The sequence below is a fragment of the Schistocerca americana genome, chromosome 3 (genome assembly GCF_021461395.2).
Source record: "Schistocerca americana isolate TAMUIC-IGC-003095 chromosome 3, iqSchAmer2.1, whole genome shotgun sequence".
Lineage (NCBI taxonomy): Eukaryota > Metazoa > Arthropoda > Insecta > Orthoptera > Acrididae > Schistocerca > Schistocerca americana.
The window spans coordinates 84,781,784-84,795,133 of NC_060121.1; positions in this window are offsets into that span (position 1 = coordinate 84,781,784).

Genomic DNA, 13,350 nt, shown 5'->3' on the forward strand with positions numbered 1-13,350 from the left:
GAGGACTGACACTCCTACTTTCTATGATTAGAACCAGTCCTGTGAGCCTAGTTTTAGATTCCGATGCTTCACTTCAGGTTTACTGTATCCCTTGGACCTTCTTATTGACGATGAAACACAAAAATTGCGTCCGAATGTAATACAAAAGGCACAATGCCGACTTAAGTACAAGAGGATTGAGACTCTAACTTTCTATGATCTGAACCTCTCCTGTGAGTCCAGTTTTAGATTCAGATGCTTCACTTCAGGTTTGCTGTATCCCTTGGACCTCCTTTTTGACGATGAGACACAGAAATTGCACCCGAATTCAATACAAAGGCACAATGCCGACTTAAGTACAAGAGGAGTCACACTCTAACTTTCTATGATTTGAACCTCTCCAGTGAGTCCAGTTATTGATTCCGATGCTTCACTTCAGGTTTACTGTATACCTTGGAGCTTCTTATTGACGATGAGGCACAGAAATGGCATCCGAATTTAATGCAAAAGGCACAATGCCGACAAAAGTACAAGAGGAACGACACTCTAACTTACTATGATTTTAACTTCGCCTGTGAGTCCAGTTTTAGATTCCGATGCTTCACTTCAGGTTTACTGTATCCCTTGGACCTTCTTATTGACGATGAAAGACAAAAATTGCATCCGAATGTAATACAAAAGGCACAATGCCGACTTAAGTACAAGAGGATTGAGACTCTAACTTTCTATGATCTGAACCTCTCCTGTGAGTCCAGTTTTAAATTCAGATGCTTCACTTCAGGTTTGCTGTATCCCTTGGACCTCCTTTTTGACGATGAGACACAGAAATTGCACCCGAATTCAATACAAAGGCACAATGCCGACTTAAGAACAAGAGGAGTCACACTCTAACTTTCTATGATTTGAACCTCTCCAGTGAGTCCAGTTATTGATTCCGATGCTTCACTTCAGGTTTACTGTATACCTTGGAGCTTCTTATTGACGATGAGGCACAGAAATGGCATCCGAATTTAATGCAAAAGGCACAATGCCGACTAAAGTACAAGAGGAACGACACTCTAACTTACTATGACTTTAACTTCGCCTGTGAGTCCAGTTTTAGATTCCGATGCTTCACTTCAGGTTTACTGTATCCCTTGGACCTTCTTATTGACGATGAAAGACAAAAATTGCATCCGAATGTAATACAAAAGGCACAATGCCGACTTAAGTACAAGAGGACTGAGACTCTACCTTTCTATGATTTGAATCTCTCCTGTGAGACCGGTTGTAGATTCCGATGTTTCACTTCAGGTTTACTGTATCCCTTGGATCTGCTTACTGACGATGAAGCACAGAAATTGCATCCGAATTTAATACAAAAGGCACAATGCAGACTTAAGTTCAAACGGACTGACACTCTAACTTTCTATGATTTGAACCTCTCCTGTGAGTCCAGTTTTAGATTCCGATGCTTCACTTCAGGACTACTGTATACCTTGGACCTTCTTATTGACGAAGAAGCACAGAAATTGCATCCGAAATTAATACAAAAGGCACAATGCCGACATAGGCACAAGTGGACTGACACTTTAACTTTGTATGATTTGAACCTCTCCTGTGAGTCCAGTTTTAGATTCCGATGCTTCACTTCAGGTTTGCTGTATCCCTTGGACCTTCTTACTGACGATGAATCACAGAAATTGCATCCGAACTTAACACAAAGGCACAATGCCGACTTAAGTACTAGAGGACTCACACTCTAACATTCTATGACTTGAACCTCTCCTGTGAGCCAGTTTTAGATTCCAATGCTTCATTTCAGGTTTACTGTATACCTTGGAGCTTCTTATTGACGATGAAGCACAGAAATTGCATCCGAATGTAATACAATTGGCACAATGCCGACTTAAGTACAAGAGGACTGACACTCTAACTTTGTATGATTTGAACCTCCTCTGTGAGTCCAGTTTTAGATTCCGATGCTTCACTTCAGGTTTACTGTATCCCTTGGACCTTGTTACAGACGATGAAACACAGAAATTGCATCCGAATTTAATACAAAAGGCACAATGCTGACTTAAGTACAAGAGGACTGACAATCCTACTTTCCATGATTTGAACCTCTCTTGTGAGTCCAGTTTTAGTTTCCGATGCTTCACTTCAGGTTTACGGTATACATTGGACCTTCTTATTGACGATGAAACACAGAAATTGCATCCGAATTTAATACAAAAAGCACAATGCCGACTGAAGTACAAGAGGACTGACACTCTAACTTCCTATTATTTGAACCTCCCCAGTAAGTCCAGTTTTATATTCCGATGCTTCAATTCAGGTTTACTGTATACCTTGGACCTTCTTATTGACGATGAAGCACAGAAATTGCGTCCGAATTTAATACAAAAAGCATAATGCCGAATTAAGTTCAAAAGGACCGACACTCTAAGTTTCTACGATTTTAACCTCTCCTGTGAGTCCAGTTTTAGATTCCGATTCTTCACTTCAGGTTTACTGTATACCTTGGAGCTTCTTATTGACGATGAGGCACAGAAATGGCATCCAAATTTAATACAATTGGCACAATGCCGACGTAAGTACAAGAGGACTGACACTCTTACTTTCTATGATTTGAACCTCTCCTGTGAGTCCAGTATTAGGTTCCGATGCTTCACTTCACATTTACTGTATCTCTTGGACCCTCTTATTGACGATGAAAAACGGAAATTGCATCCGAATTTAATACAAAAGGCACAATGCCGACTTAAGTACAAGAGGACTGACACTCCTACTTTCTATGATTAGAACCAGTCCTGTGAGCCTAGTTTTAGATTCCGATGCTTCACTTCAGGTTTACTGTATCCCTTGGACCTTCTTATTGACGATGAAACACAAAAATTGCGTCCGAATGTAATACAAAAGGCACAATGCCGACTTACGTACAAGAGGATTGAGACTCTAACTTTCTATGATTTGAACCTCTCCTATGAGTCCAGTTGTTGATTCCGATGCTTCACTTCAGGTTTACTGTACCCCTTGGACCTTCTTATTGACGATGAAGCACAGATTTTGCATCCGAATTTAATACAAAATTCACAATGCCGACTTAAGCACAAGAGGACTGACACTCTAAATTTCTATGATTTGACCTCTCCTGTGAGTCCAGTTATAAATACCGATGCTTTACTTAGGGTTTACTGTATCCCTTGGACATTCTTATTGACGATGAAACACAGAAATTGCATCCGAATTTAATACAAATGGCACAATGACGACTTAAGTACAAGAGGACTGACACTCCAACTTTCAATGATTTGAACCACTCCTGTGAGTCCAGTTTTATATTCCGATGCTTCACTTCAGGTTTACTGTAAACCTTGGACCGTCGTATTGACGATGAAACACAGAAATTGCATCCGAATTTAATACAAAAGGCACAATGCCGACTTAAGTACAAGAGGACTGACACTCCTACTTTCTATGATTAGAACCAGTCCTGTGACCCTAGTTTTAGATTCCGATGCTTCACTTCAGGTTTACTGTATCCCTTGGACCTTCTTATTGACGATGAAACACAAAAATTGCGTCCGAATGTAATACAAAATGCACAATGCCGACTTAAGTACAAGAGGATTGAGACTCTAACTTTCTATGATCTGAACCTCTCCTGTGAGTCCAGTTTTAGATTCAGATGCTTCACTTCAGGTTTGCTGTATCCCTTGGACCTTCTTTTTGACGATGAGACACAGAAATTGCACCCGAATTCAATACAAAGGCACAATGCCGACTTAAGTACAAGAGGACTCACACTCTAACTTTCTATGATTTGAACCTCTCCTGTGAGTCCAGTTTTAGATTCCGATGCTTCACTTCAGGTCTACTGTATACCTTGGACCTTCTTATTGACGAAGAAGCACAGAAATTGCATCCGAAATTAATACAAAAGGCACAATGCCGACATAGGTACAAGAGGACTGACACTTTAACTTTGTATGATTTGAACCTCTCCTGTGAGTCCAGTTTTAGATTCCGATGCTTCACTTCAGGTTTGCTGTATCCGTTGGACCTTCTTACTGACGATGAATCACAGAAATTGCATCCGAACTTAACACAAAGGCACAATGCCGACTTAAGTACTAGAGGACTCACACTCTAACATTCTATGACTTGAACCTCTCCTGTGAGTCCAGTTTTAGATTCCGATGCTTCATTTCAGGTTTACTGTATACCTTGGAGCTTCTTATTGACGATGAAGCACAGAAATTGCATCCGAATGTAATACAATTGGCACAATGCCGACTTAAGTACAAGAGGACTGACACTCTAACTTTCTATGATTTGAACCTCCTCTGTGAGTCCAGTTTTAGATTCCGATGCTTCACTTCAGGTTTACTGTATCTCTTAGACCCTCTTATTGACGGTGAAACACGATAATTGCATCCGAATTTAATACAAAGGCACAATGCCGACTTAAGTACAAGAGGACTGACACTCCTTCTTTCTAAGATTAGAACCTCTCCTGTGAGTCCAGTTATAGATTCCGATGCTTCACTTCAGGCTTACTGTAGCCCTTGGACCTTCTTATTGACGATAAAACACAAAAATTGCATCCGAATGTAACACAAAAGGCACAATGCCGACTTAAGTACGAGAGGACTGAGACTCTATCTTTCTATGATTTGAACCTCTCCTGTGAGTCCAGTTGTAGCTTCCGACGTTTCACTTCAGGTTTACTGTATACCTTGAACCTTCTTATTGACGAAGAAGCACGGAAATTCCATCCGAATTTAATACAAAAGGCACAATGCCGACTTAAGTACAAGAGGACTGACACTCTAACTTTCAATGATTTGAACCTTTCCTGTAAGTCCAGATTTAGATTCGGATGCTTCACTTCAGGTTTACCGTATACCTTGGACCTTCGTATTGTCGATGAAACACAGAAATTGCATCCGAATTTAATACAAAAGGCACAATGCTGACTTAAGTACAAGAGGACTGACACTCTTACTTTCTATGATTTGAACCTCTCCTGTGAGTCCAGTTTTAGATTCCGATGCTTCACTTCACATTTACTGTATCTCTTGGACCCTCTTATTGACGATGAAAAACGGAAATTGCATCCGAATTTAATGCAAAAGGCACAATGCCGACTTAAGTACAAGAGGACTGAGACTCTAACTTTCTATGATTTGAACCTCTCCTGTGAGTCCAGTTTTAGATTCCGATGCTTCACTTCAGGTTTACTGTAAACCTTGGACCGTCGTATTGACGATGAAACACAGAAATTGCATCCGAATTTAATACAAAAGGCACAATGCCGACTTAAGTACAAGAGGACTGACACCCCTACTTTCTATGATTAGAACCAGTCCTGTGAGCCTAGTTTTAGATTCCGATGCTTCACTTCAGGTTTACTGTATCCCTTGGACCATCTTATTGACGATGAAACACAAAAATTGCGTCCGAATGTAATACAAAAGGCACAATGCCGACTTAAGTACAAGAGGATTGAGACTCTAACTTTCTATGATCTGAACCTCTCCTGTGAGTCCAGTTTTAGATTCAGATGCTTCACTTCAGGTTTGCTGTATCCCTTGGACCTTCTTTTTGACGATGAGACACAGAAATTGCACCCGAATTCAATACAAAGGCACAATGCCGACTTAAGTACAAGAGGACTGAGACTCTAACTTTCTATGATTTGAATCTCTCCTGTGAGACCGGTTGTAGATTCCGATGTTTTACTTCAGGTTTACTGTAACCCTTGGACCTGCTTACTGACGATGAAGCACAGATATTGCATCTGAATTTAATACAAAAGGCACAATGCAGACTTAAGTTCAAACGGACTGACACTCTAACTTTCTATGATTTGAACCTCTCCAGTGAGTCCAGTTATTGATTCCGATGCTTCACTTCAGGTTTACTGTATACCTTGGAGCTTCTTATTGACGATGAGGCACAGAAATGGCATCCGAATTTAATGCAAAAGGCACAATGCCGACTAAAGTACAAGAGGAACGACACTCTAACTTACTATGATTTTAACTTCGCCTGTGAGTCCAGTTTTAGATTCCGATGCTTCACTTCAGGTTTACTGTATCCCTTGGACCTTCTTGTTGACGATGAAAGACAAAAATTGCATCCGAATGTAATACAAAAGGCACAATGCCGACTTAAGTACAAGAGGACTGAGACTCTAACTTTCTGTGATTTGAATCTCTCCTGTGAGACCGGTTGTAGATTCCGATGTTTTACTTCAGGTTTACTGTATCCCTTGGACCTTCTTATTGACGATGAAACACAAAAATTGCGTCCGAATGTAATACAAAAGGCACAATGCCGACTTACGTACAAGAGGATTGAGACTCTAACTTTCTATGATTTGAACCTCTCCTATGAGTCCAGTTGTTGATTCCGATGCTTCACTTCAGGTTTACTGTACCCCTTGGACCTTCTTATTGACGATGAAGCACAGATTTTGCATCCGAATTTAATACAAAATTCACAATGCCGACTTAAGCACAAGAGGACTGACACTCTAAATTTCTATGATTTGACCTCTCCTGTGAGTCCAGTTATAAATACCGATGCTTTACTTAGGGTTTACTGTATCCCTTGGACATTCTTATTGACGATGAAACACAGAAATTGCATCCGAATTTAAAACAAATGGCACAATGACGACTTAAGTACAAGAGGACTGACACTCCAACTTTCAATGATTTGAACCACTCCTGTGAGTCCAGTTTTATATTCCGATGCTTCACTTCAGGTTTACTGTAAACCTTGGACCGTCGTATTGACGATGAAACACAGAAATTGCATCCGAATTTAATACAAAAGGCACAATGCCGACTTAAGTACAAGAGGACTGACACTCCTACTTTCTATGATTAGAACCAGTCCTGTGACCCTAGTTTTAGATTCCGATGCTTCACTTCAGGTTTACTGTATCCCTTGGACCTTCTTATTGACGATGAAACACAAAAATTGCGTCCGAATGTAATACAAAATGCACAATGCCGACTTAAGTACAAGAGGATTGAGACTCTAACTTTCTATGATCTGAACCTCTCCTGTGAGTCCAGTTTTAGATTCAGATGCTTCACTTCAGGTTTGCTGTATCCCTTGGACCTTCTTTTTGACGATGAGACACAGAAATTGCACCCGAATTCAATACAAAGGCACAATGCCGACTTAAGTACAAGAGGACTCACACTCTAACTTTCTATGATTTGAACCTCTCCTGTGAGTCCAGTTTTAGATTCCGATGCTTCACTTCAGGTCTACTGTATACCTTGGACCTTCTTATTGACGAAGAAGCACAGAAATTGCATCCGAAATTAATACAAAAGGCACAATGCCGACATAGGTACAAGAGGACTGACACTTTAACTTTGTATGATTTGAACCTCTCCTGTGAGTCCAGTTTTAGATTCCGATGCTTCACTTCAGGTTTGCTGTATCCGTTGGACCTTCTTACTGACGATGAATCACAGAAATTGCATCCGAACTTAACACAAAGGCACAATGCCGACTTAAGTACTAGAGGACTCACACTCTAACATTCTATGACTTGAACCTCTCCTGTGAGTCCAGTTTTAGATTCCGATGCTTCATTTCAGGTTTACTGTATACCTTGGAGCTTCTTATTGACGATGAAGCACAGAAATTGCATCCGAATGTAATACAATTGGCACAATGCCGACTTAAGTACAAGAGGACTGACACTCTAACTTTCTATGATTTGAACCTCCTCTGTGAGTCCAGTTTTAGATTCCGATGCTTCACTTCAGGTTTACTGTATCTCTTAGACCCTCTTATTGACGGTGAAACACGATAATTGCATCCGAATTTAATACAAAGGCACAATGCCGACTTAAGTACAAGAGGACTGACACTCCTTCTTTCTAAGATTAGAACCTCTCCTGTGAGTCCAGTTATAGATTCCGATGCTTCACTTCAGGCTTACTGTAGCCCTTGGACCTTCTTATTGACGATAAAACACAAAAATTGCATCCGAATGTAACACAAAAGGCACAATGCCGACTTAAGTACGAGAGGACTGAGACTCTATCTTTCTATGATTTGAACCTCTCCTGTGAGTCCAGTTGTAGCTTCCGACGTTTCACTTCAGGTTTACTGTATACCTTGAACCTTCTTATTGACGAAGAAGCACGGAAATTCCATCCGAATTTAATACAAAAGGCACAATGCCGACTTAAGTACAAGAGGACTGACACTCTAACTTTCAATGATTTGAACCTTTCCTGTAAGTCCAGATTTAGATTCGGATGCTTCACTTCAGGTTTACCGTATACCTTGGACCTTCGTATTGTCGATGAAACACAGAAATTGCATCCGAATTTAATACAAAAGGCACAATGCCGACTTAAGTACAAGAGGACTGACACTCTTACTTTCTATGATTTGAACCTCTCCTGTGAGTCCAGTTTTAGATTCCGATGCTTCACTTCACATTTACTGTATCTCTTGGACCCTCTTATTGACGATGAAAAACGGAAATTGCTTCCGAATTTAATACAAAAGGCACAATGCCGACTTAAGTACAAGAGGACTGAGACTCTAACTTTCTATGATTTGAACCTCTCCTGTGAGTCCAGTTTTAGATTCCGATGCTTCACTTCAGGTTTACTGTAAACCTTGGACCGTCGTATTGACGATGAAACACAGAAATTGCATCCGAATTTAATACAAAAGGCACAATGCCGACTTAAGTACAAGAGGACTGACACCCCTACTTTCTATGATTAGAACCAGTCCTGTGAGCCTAGTTTTAGATTCCGATGCTTCACTTCAGGTTTACTGTATCCCTTGGACCATCTTATTGACGATGAAACACAAAAATTGCGTCCGAATGTAATACAAAAGGCACAATGCCGACTTAAGTACAAGAGGATTGAGACTCTAACTTTCTATGATCTGAACCTCTCCTGTGAGTCCAGTTTTAGATTCAGATGCTTCACTTCAGGTTTGCTGTATCCCTTGGACCTTCTTTTTGACGATGAGACACAGAAATTGCACCCGAATTCAATACAAAGGCACAATGCCGACTTAAGTACAAGAGGACTGAGACTCTAACTTTCTATGATTTGAATCTCTCCTGTGAGACCGGTTGTAGATTCCGATGTTTTACTTCAGGTTTACTGTATCCCTTGGACCTGCTTACTGACGATGAAGCACAGATATTGCATCCGAATTTAATACAAAAGGCACAATGCAGACTTAAGTTCAAACGGACTGACACTCTAACTTTCTATGATTTGAACCTCTCCAGTGAGTCCAGTTATTGATTCCGATGCTTCACTTCAGGTTTACTGTATACCTTGGAGCTTCTTATTGACGATGAGGCACAGAAATGGCATCCGAATTTAATGCAAAAGGCACAATGCCGACTAAAGTACAAGAGGAACGACACTCTAACTTACTATGATTTTAACTTCGCCTGTGAGTCCAGTTTTAGATTCCGATGCTTCACTTCAGGTTTACTGTATCCCTTGGACCTTCTTGTTGACGATGAAAGACAAAAATTGCATCCGAATGTAATACAAAAGGCACAATGCCGACTTAAGTACAAGAGGACTGAGACTCTAACTTTCTATGATTTGAATCTCTCCTGTGAGACCGGTTGTAGATTCCGATGTTTTACTTCAGGTTTACTGTATCCCTTGGACCTGCTTACTGACGATGAAGCACAGATATTGCATCCGAATTTAATACAAAAGGCACAATGCAGACTTAAGTTCAAACGGACTGACACTCTAACTTTCTATGATTTGAACCTCTCCTGTGAGTCCAGTTTTAGATTCCGATGCTTCACTTCAGGTCTACTGTATACCTTGGACCTCCTTATTGACGAAGAAGCACAGAAATTGCATCCGAAATTAATACAAAAGGCACAATGCCGACATAGGTACAAGAGGACTGACACTTTAACTTTGTATGATTTGAACCTCTCCTGTGAGTCCAGTTTTAGATTCCGATGCTTCACTTCAGGTTTGCTGTATCCCTTGGACCTTCTTACTGACGATGAATCACAGAAATTGCATCCGAACATAACACAAAGGCACAATGCCGACTTAAGTACTAGAGGACTCACACTCTAACATTCTATGACTTGAACCTCTCCTGTGAGTCCAGTTTTAGATTCCGATGCTTCACTTCAGGTTAACTGTATCTCTTAGACCCTCTTATTGACGGTGAAACACGATAATTGCATCCGAATTTAATACAAAGGCACAATGCCGACTTAAGTACAAGAGGACTGACACTCCTTCTTTCTAAGATTTGAATCTCTCCTGTGAGTCCAGTTATAGATTCCGATGCTTCACTTCAGGCTTACTGTAGCCCTTGGACCTTCTTATTGACGATAAAACACAAAAATTGCATCCGAATGTAACACAAAAGGCACAATGCCGACTTAAGTACGAGAGGACTGAGACTCTATCTTTCTATGATTTGAACCTCTCCTGTGAGTCCAGTTGTAGCTTCCGACGTTTCACTTCAGGTTTACTGTATACCTTGGACCTTCTTTTTGACGAAGAAGCACGGAAATTCCATCCGAATTTAATACAAAAGGCACAATGACGACTTAAGTGCAAGAGGACTGACACTCTAACTTTCAATGATTTGAACCTTTCCTGTAAGTCCAGTTTTAGATTCGGATGCTTCACTTCAGGTTTACTGTATACCTTGGACCTTCGTATTGTCGATGAAACACAGAAATTGCATCCGAATTTAATACAAAAGGCACAATGCCGACTTAAGTACAAGAGGACTGACACTCTTACTTTCTATGATTTGAACCTCTCCTGTGAGTCCAGTTTTGGATTCCGATGCTTCACTTCACATTTACTGTATCTCTTGGACCCTCTTATTGACGATGAAAAACGGAAATTGCATCCGAATTTAATACAAAAGGCACAATGCCGACTTAAGTACAAGAGGACTGAGACTCTAACTTTCTATGATTTGAACCTCTCCTATGAGTCCAGTTGTTGATTCCGATGCTTCACTTCAGGTTTACTGTACCCCTTGGACCTTCTTATTGACGATGAAGCACAGATTTTGCATCCGAATTTAATACAAAATTCACAATGCCGACTTAAGCACAAGAGGACTGACACTCTAACTTTCTATGATTTTAACCTCTCCTGTGAGTCCAGTTATAAATACCGATGCTTTACTTAGGGTTTACTGTATCCCTTAGACATTCTTATTGACGATGAAACACAGAAATTGCATCCGAATTTAATACAAATGGCACAATGCCGACTTAAGTACAAGAGGACTGACACTCTAACTTTCTATGATTTGAACCTCTTCTGTGAGTCCAGTTTTAGTTTCCGATGCTTCACTTCAGGTTTACTGTATCCCTTGGACCTTCTTATTCACGATGAAACACAAAAATTGCATCCGAATTTAATACAAAAGGCACAATGCCGACTTAAGTACAAGAGGACTGGCACTCCAACTTTCAATGATTTGAACCTCTCCTGTGAGTCCAGTTTTAGAATCCGATGCTTCACTTCAGGTTTACTGTAAACCTTGGACCGTCGTATTGACGATGAAACACAGAAATTGCATCCGAATTTAATACTAAAGGCACAATGCCGACTTAAGTACTAGAGGACTCACACTCTAACTTTCTATGACTTGAACCTCTCCTGTGAGTCCAGTTTTAGATTCCGATGCTTCATTTCAGGTTTACTGTACACCTTGGAGCTTCTTATTGACGATGAAGCACAGAAATTGCATCCGAATGTAATACAATTGGCACAATGCCGACTTAAGTACAAGAGGACTGACACTCTAACTTTCTATGATTTGAACCTCCTCTGTGAGTCCAGTTTTAGATTCCGATGCTTCACTTCAGGTTTACTGTATCTCTTAGACCCTCTTATTGACGATGAAACACGATAATTGCATCCGAATTTAATACAAAGGCACAATGCCGACTTAAGTACAAGAGGACTGACACTCCTTCTTTCTAAGATTAGAACCTCTCCTGTGAGTCCAGTTTTAGATTCCGATGCTTCACTTCAGGCTTACTGTAGCCCTTGGACCTTCTTATTGACGATGAAACACAAAAATTGCATCCGAATGTAACACAAAGGCACAATGCCGACTTAAGTACGAGAGGACTGAGACTCTAACTTTCTATGATTTGAACCTCTCCTGTGAGTCCAGTTGTAGATTCCGACGTTTCACTTCAGGTTTACTGTATACCTTGGACCTTCTTATTGACGATGAAGCACAGATTTTGCATCCGAATTTAATACAAAATTCACAATGCCGACTAAAGTACAAGAGGACTGACACTCTAACTTTCTATGATATGAACCTCTCCTGTGAGTCCAGTTTTAGATTCCGATGCTTCACTTTAGGTTTACTGTATACCTTGACCTTCTTATTGACGAAGAAGCACGGAAATTGCATCCGAATTTAATACAAAAGGCACAATGCCGACTGAAGTACAAGAGGACTGACACTCTAACGTTCTACTATTTGAACCTCTCCTGTGAGTCCAGTTTTAGATTCCGATTCTTCAGTTCAGGTTTACTGATTCCCTAGGACCAACTAATTGACGATGAATCACAGAAATTGCATCAGGATTTAATACAAAAGGCACAATGCCGACTTAAGTACAAGACGACTGACACTCTAACTTTCAATGATTTGACCCTTTCCTGTGAGTCCAGTTTTAGATTCGGATGCTTCACTTCAGGTATACTGTATACCTTGGACCTTCGTATTGTCGATGAAACACAGAAATTGCATCCAAATTTAATACAAAAGGCACAATGCCGACTTATGTACAAGAGGACTGACACTCTTACTTTCTATGATTTGAACCTCTCCTGTGAGTCCAGTTTTAGATTCCGATGCTTCACTTCACATTTACTGTATCTCTTGGACCCTCTTATTGACGATGAAAAACGGAAATTGCATCCCAATTTAATACAAAAGGCACAATGCCGACTTAAGTACAAGAGGACTGACACTCCTACTTTCTATGATTAGAACCTCTCCTGTGAGCCTAGTTTTAGATTCCGATGCTTCACTTCAGGTTTACTGTATCCCTTGGACCTTCTTATTGACGATGAAACACAAAAATTGCGTCCGAATGTAATACAAAAGGCACAATGCCGACTTAAGTACAAGAGGACTGAGACTCTAACTTTCTATGATTTGAACCTCTCCTATGAGTCCAGTTGTTGATTCCGATGCTTCACTTCAGGTTAACTGTACCCCTTGGACCTTCTTATTGACGATGAAGCACAGATTTTGCATCCGAATTTAATACAAAATTCACAATGCCGACTTAAGCACAAGAGGACTGACACTCTAACTTTCTATGATTTG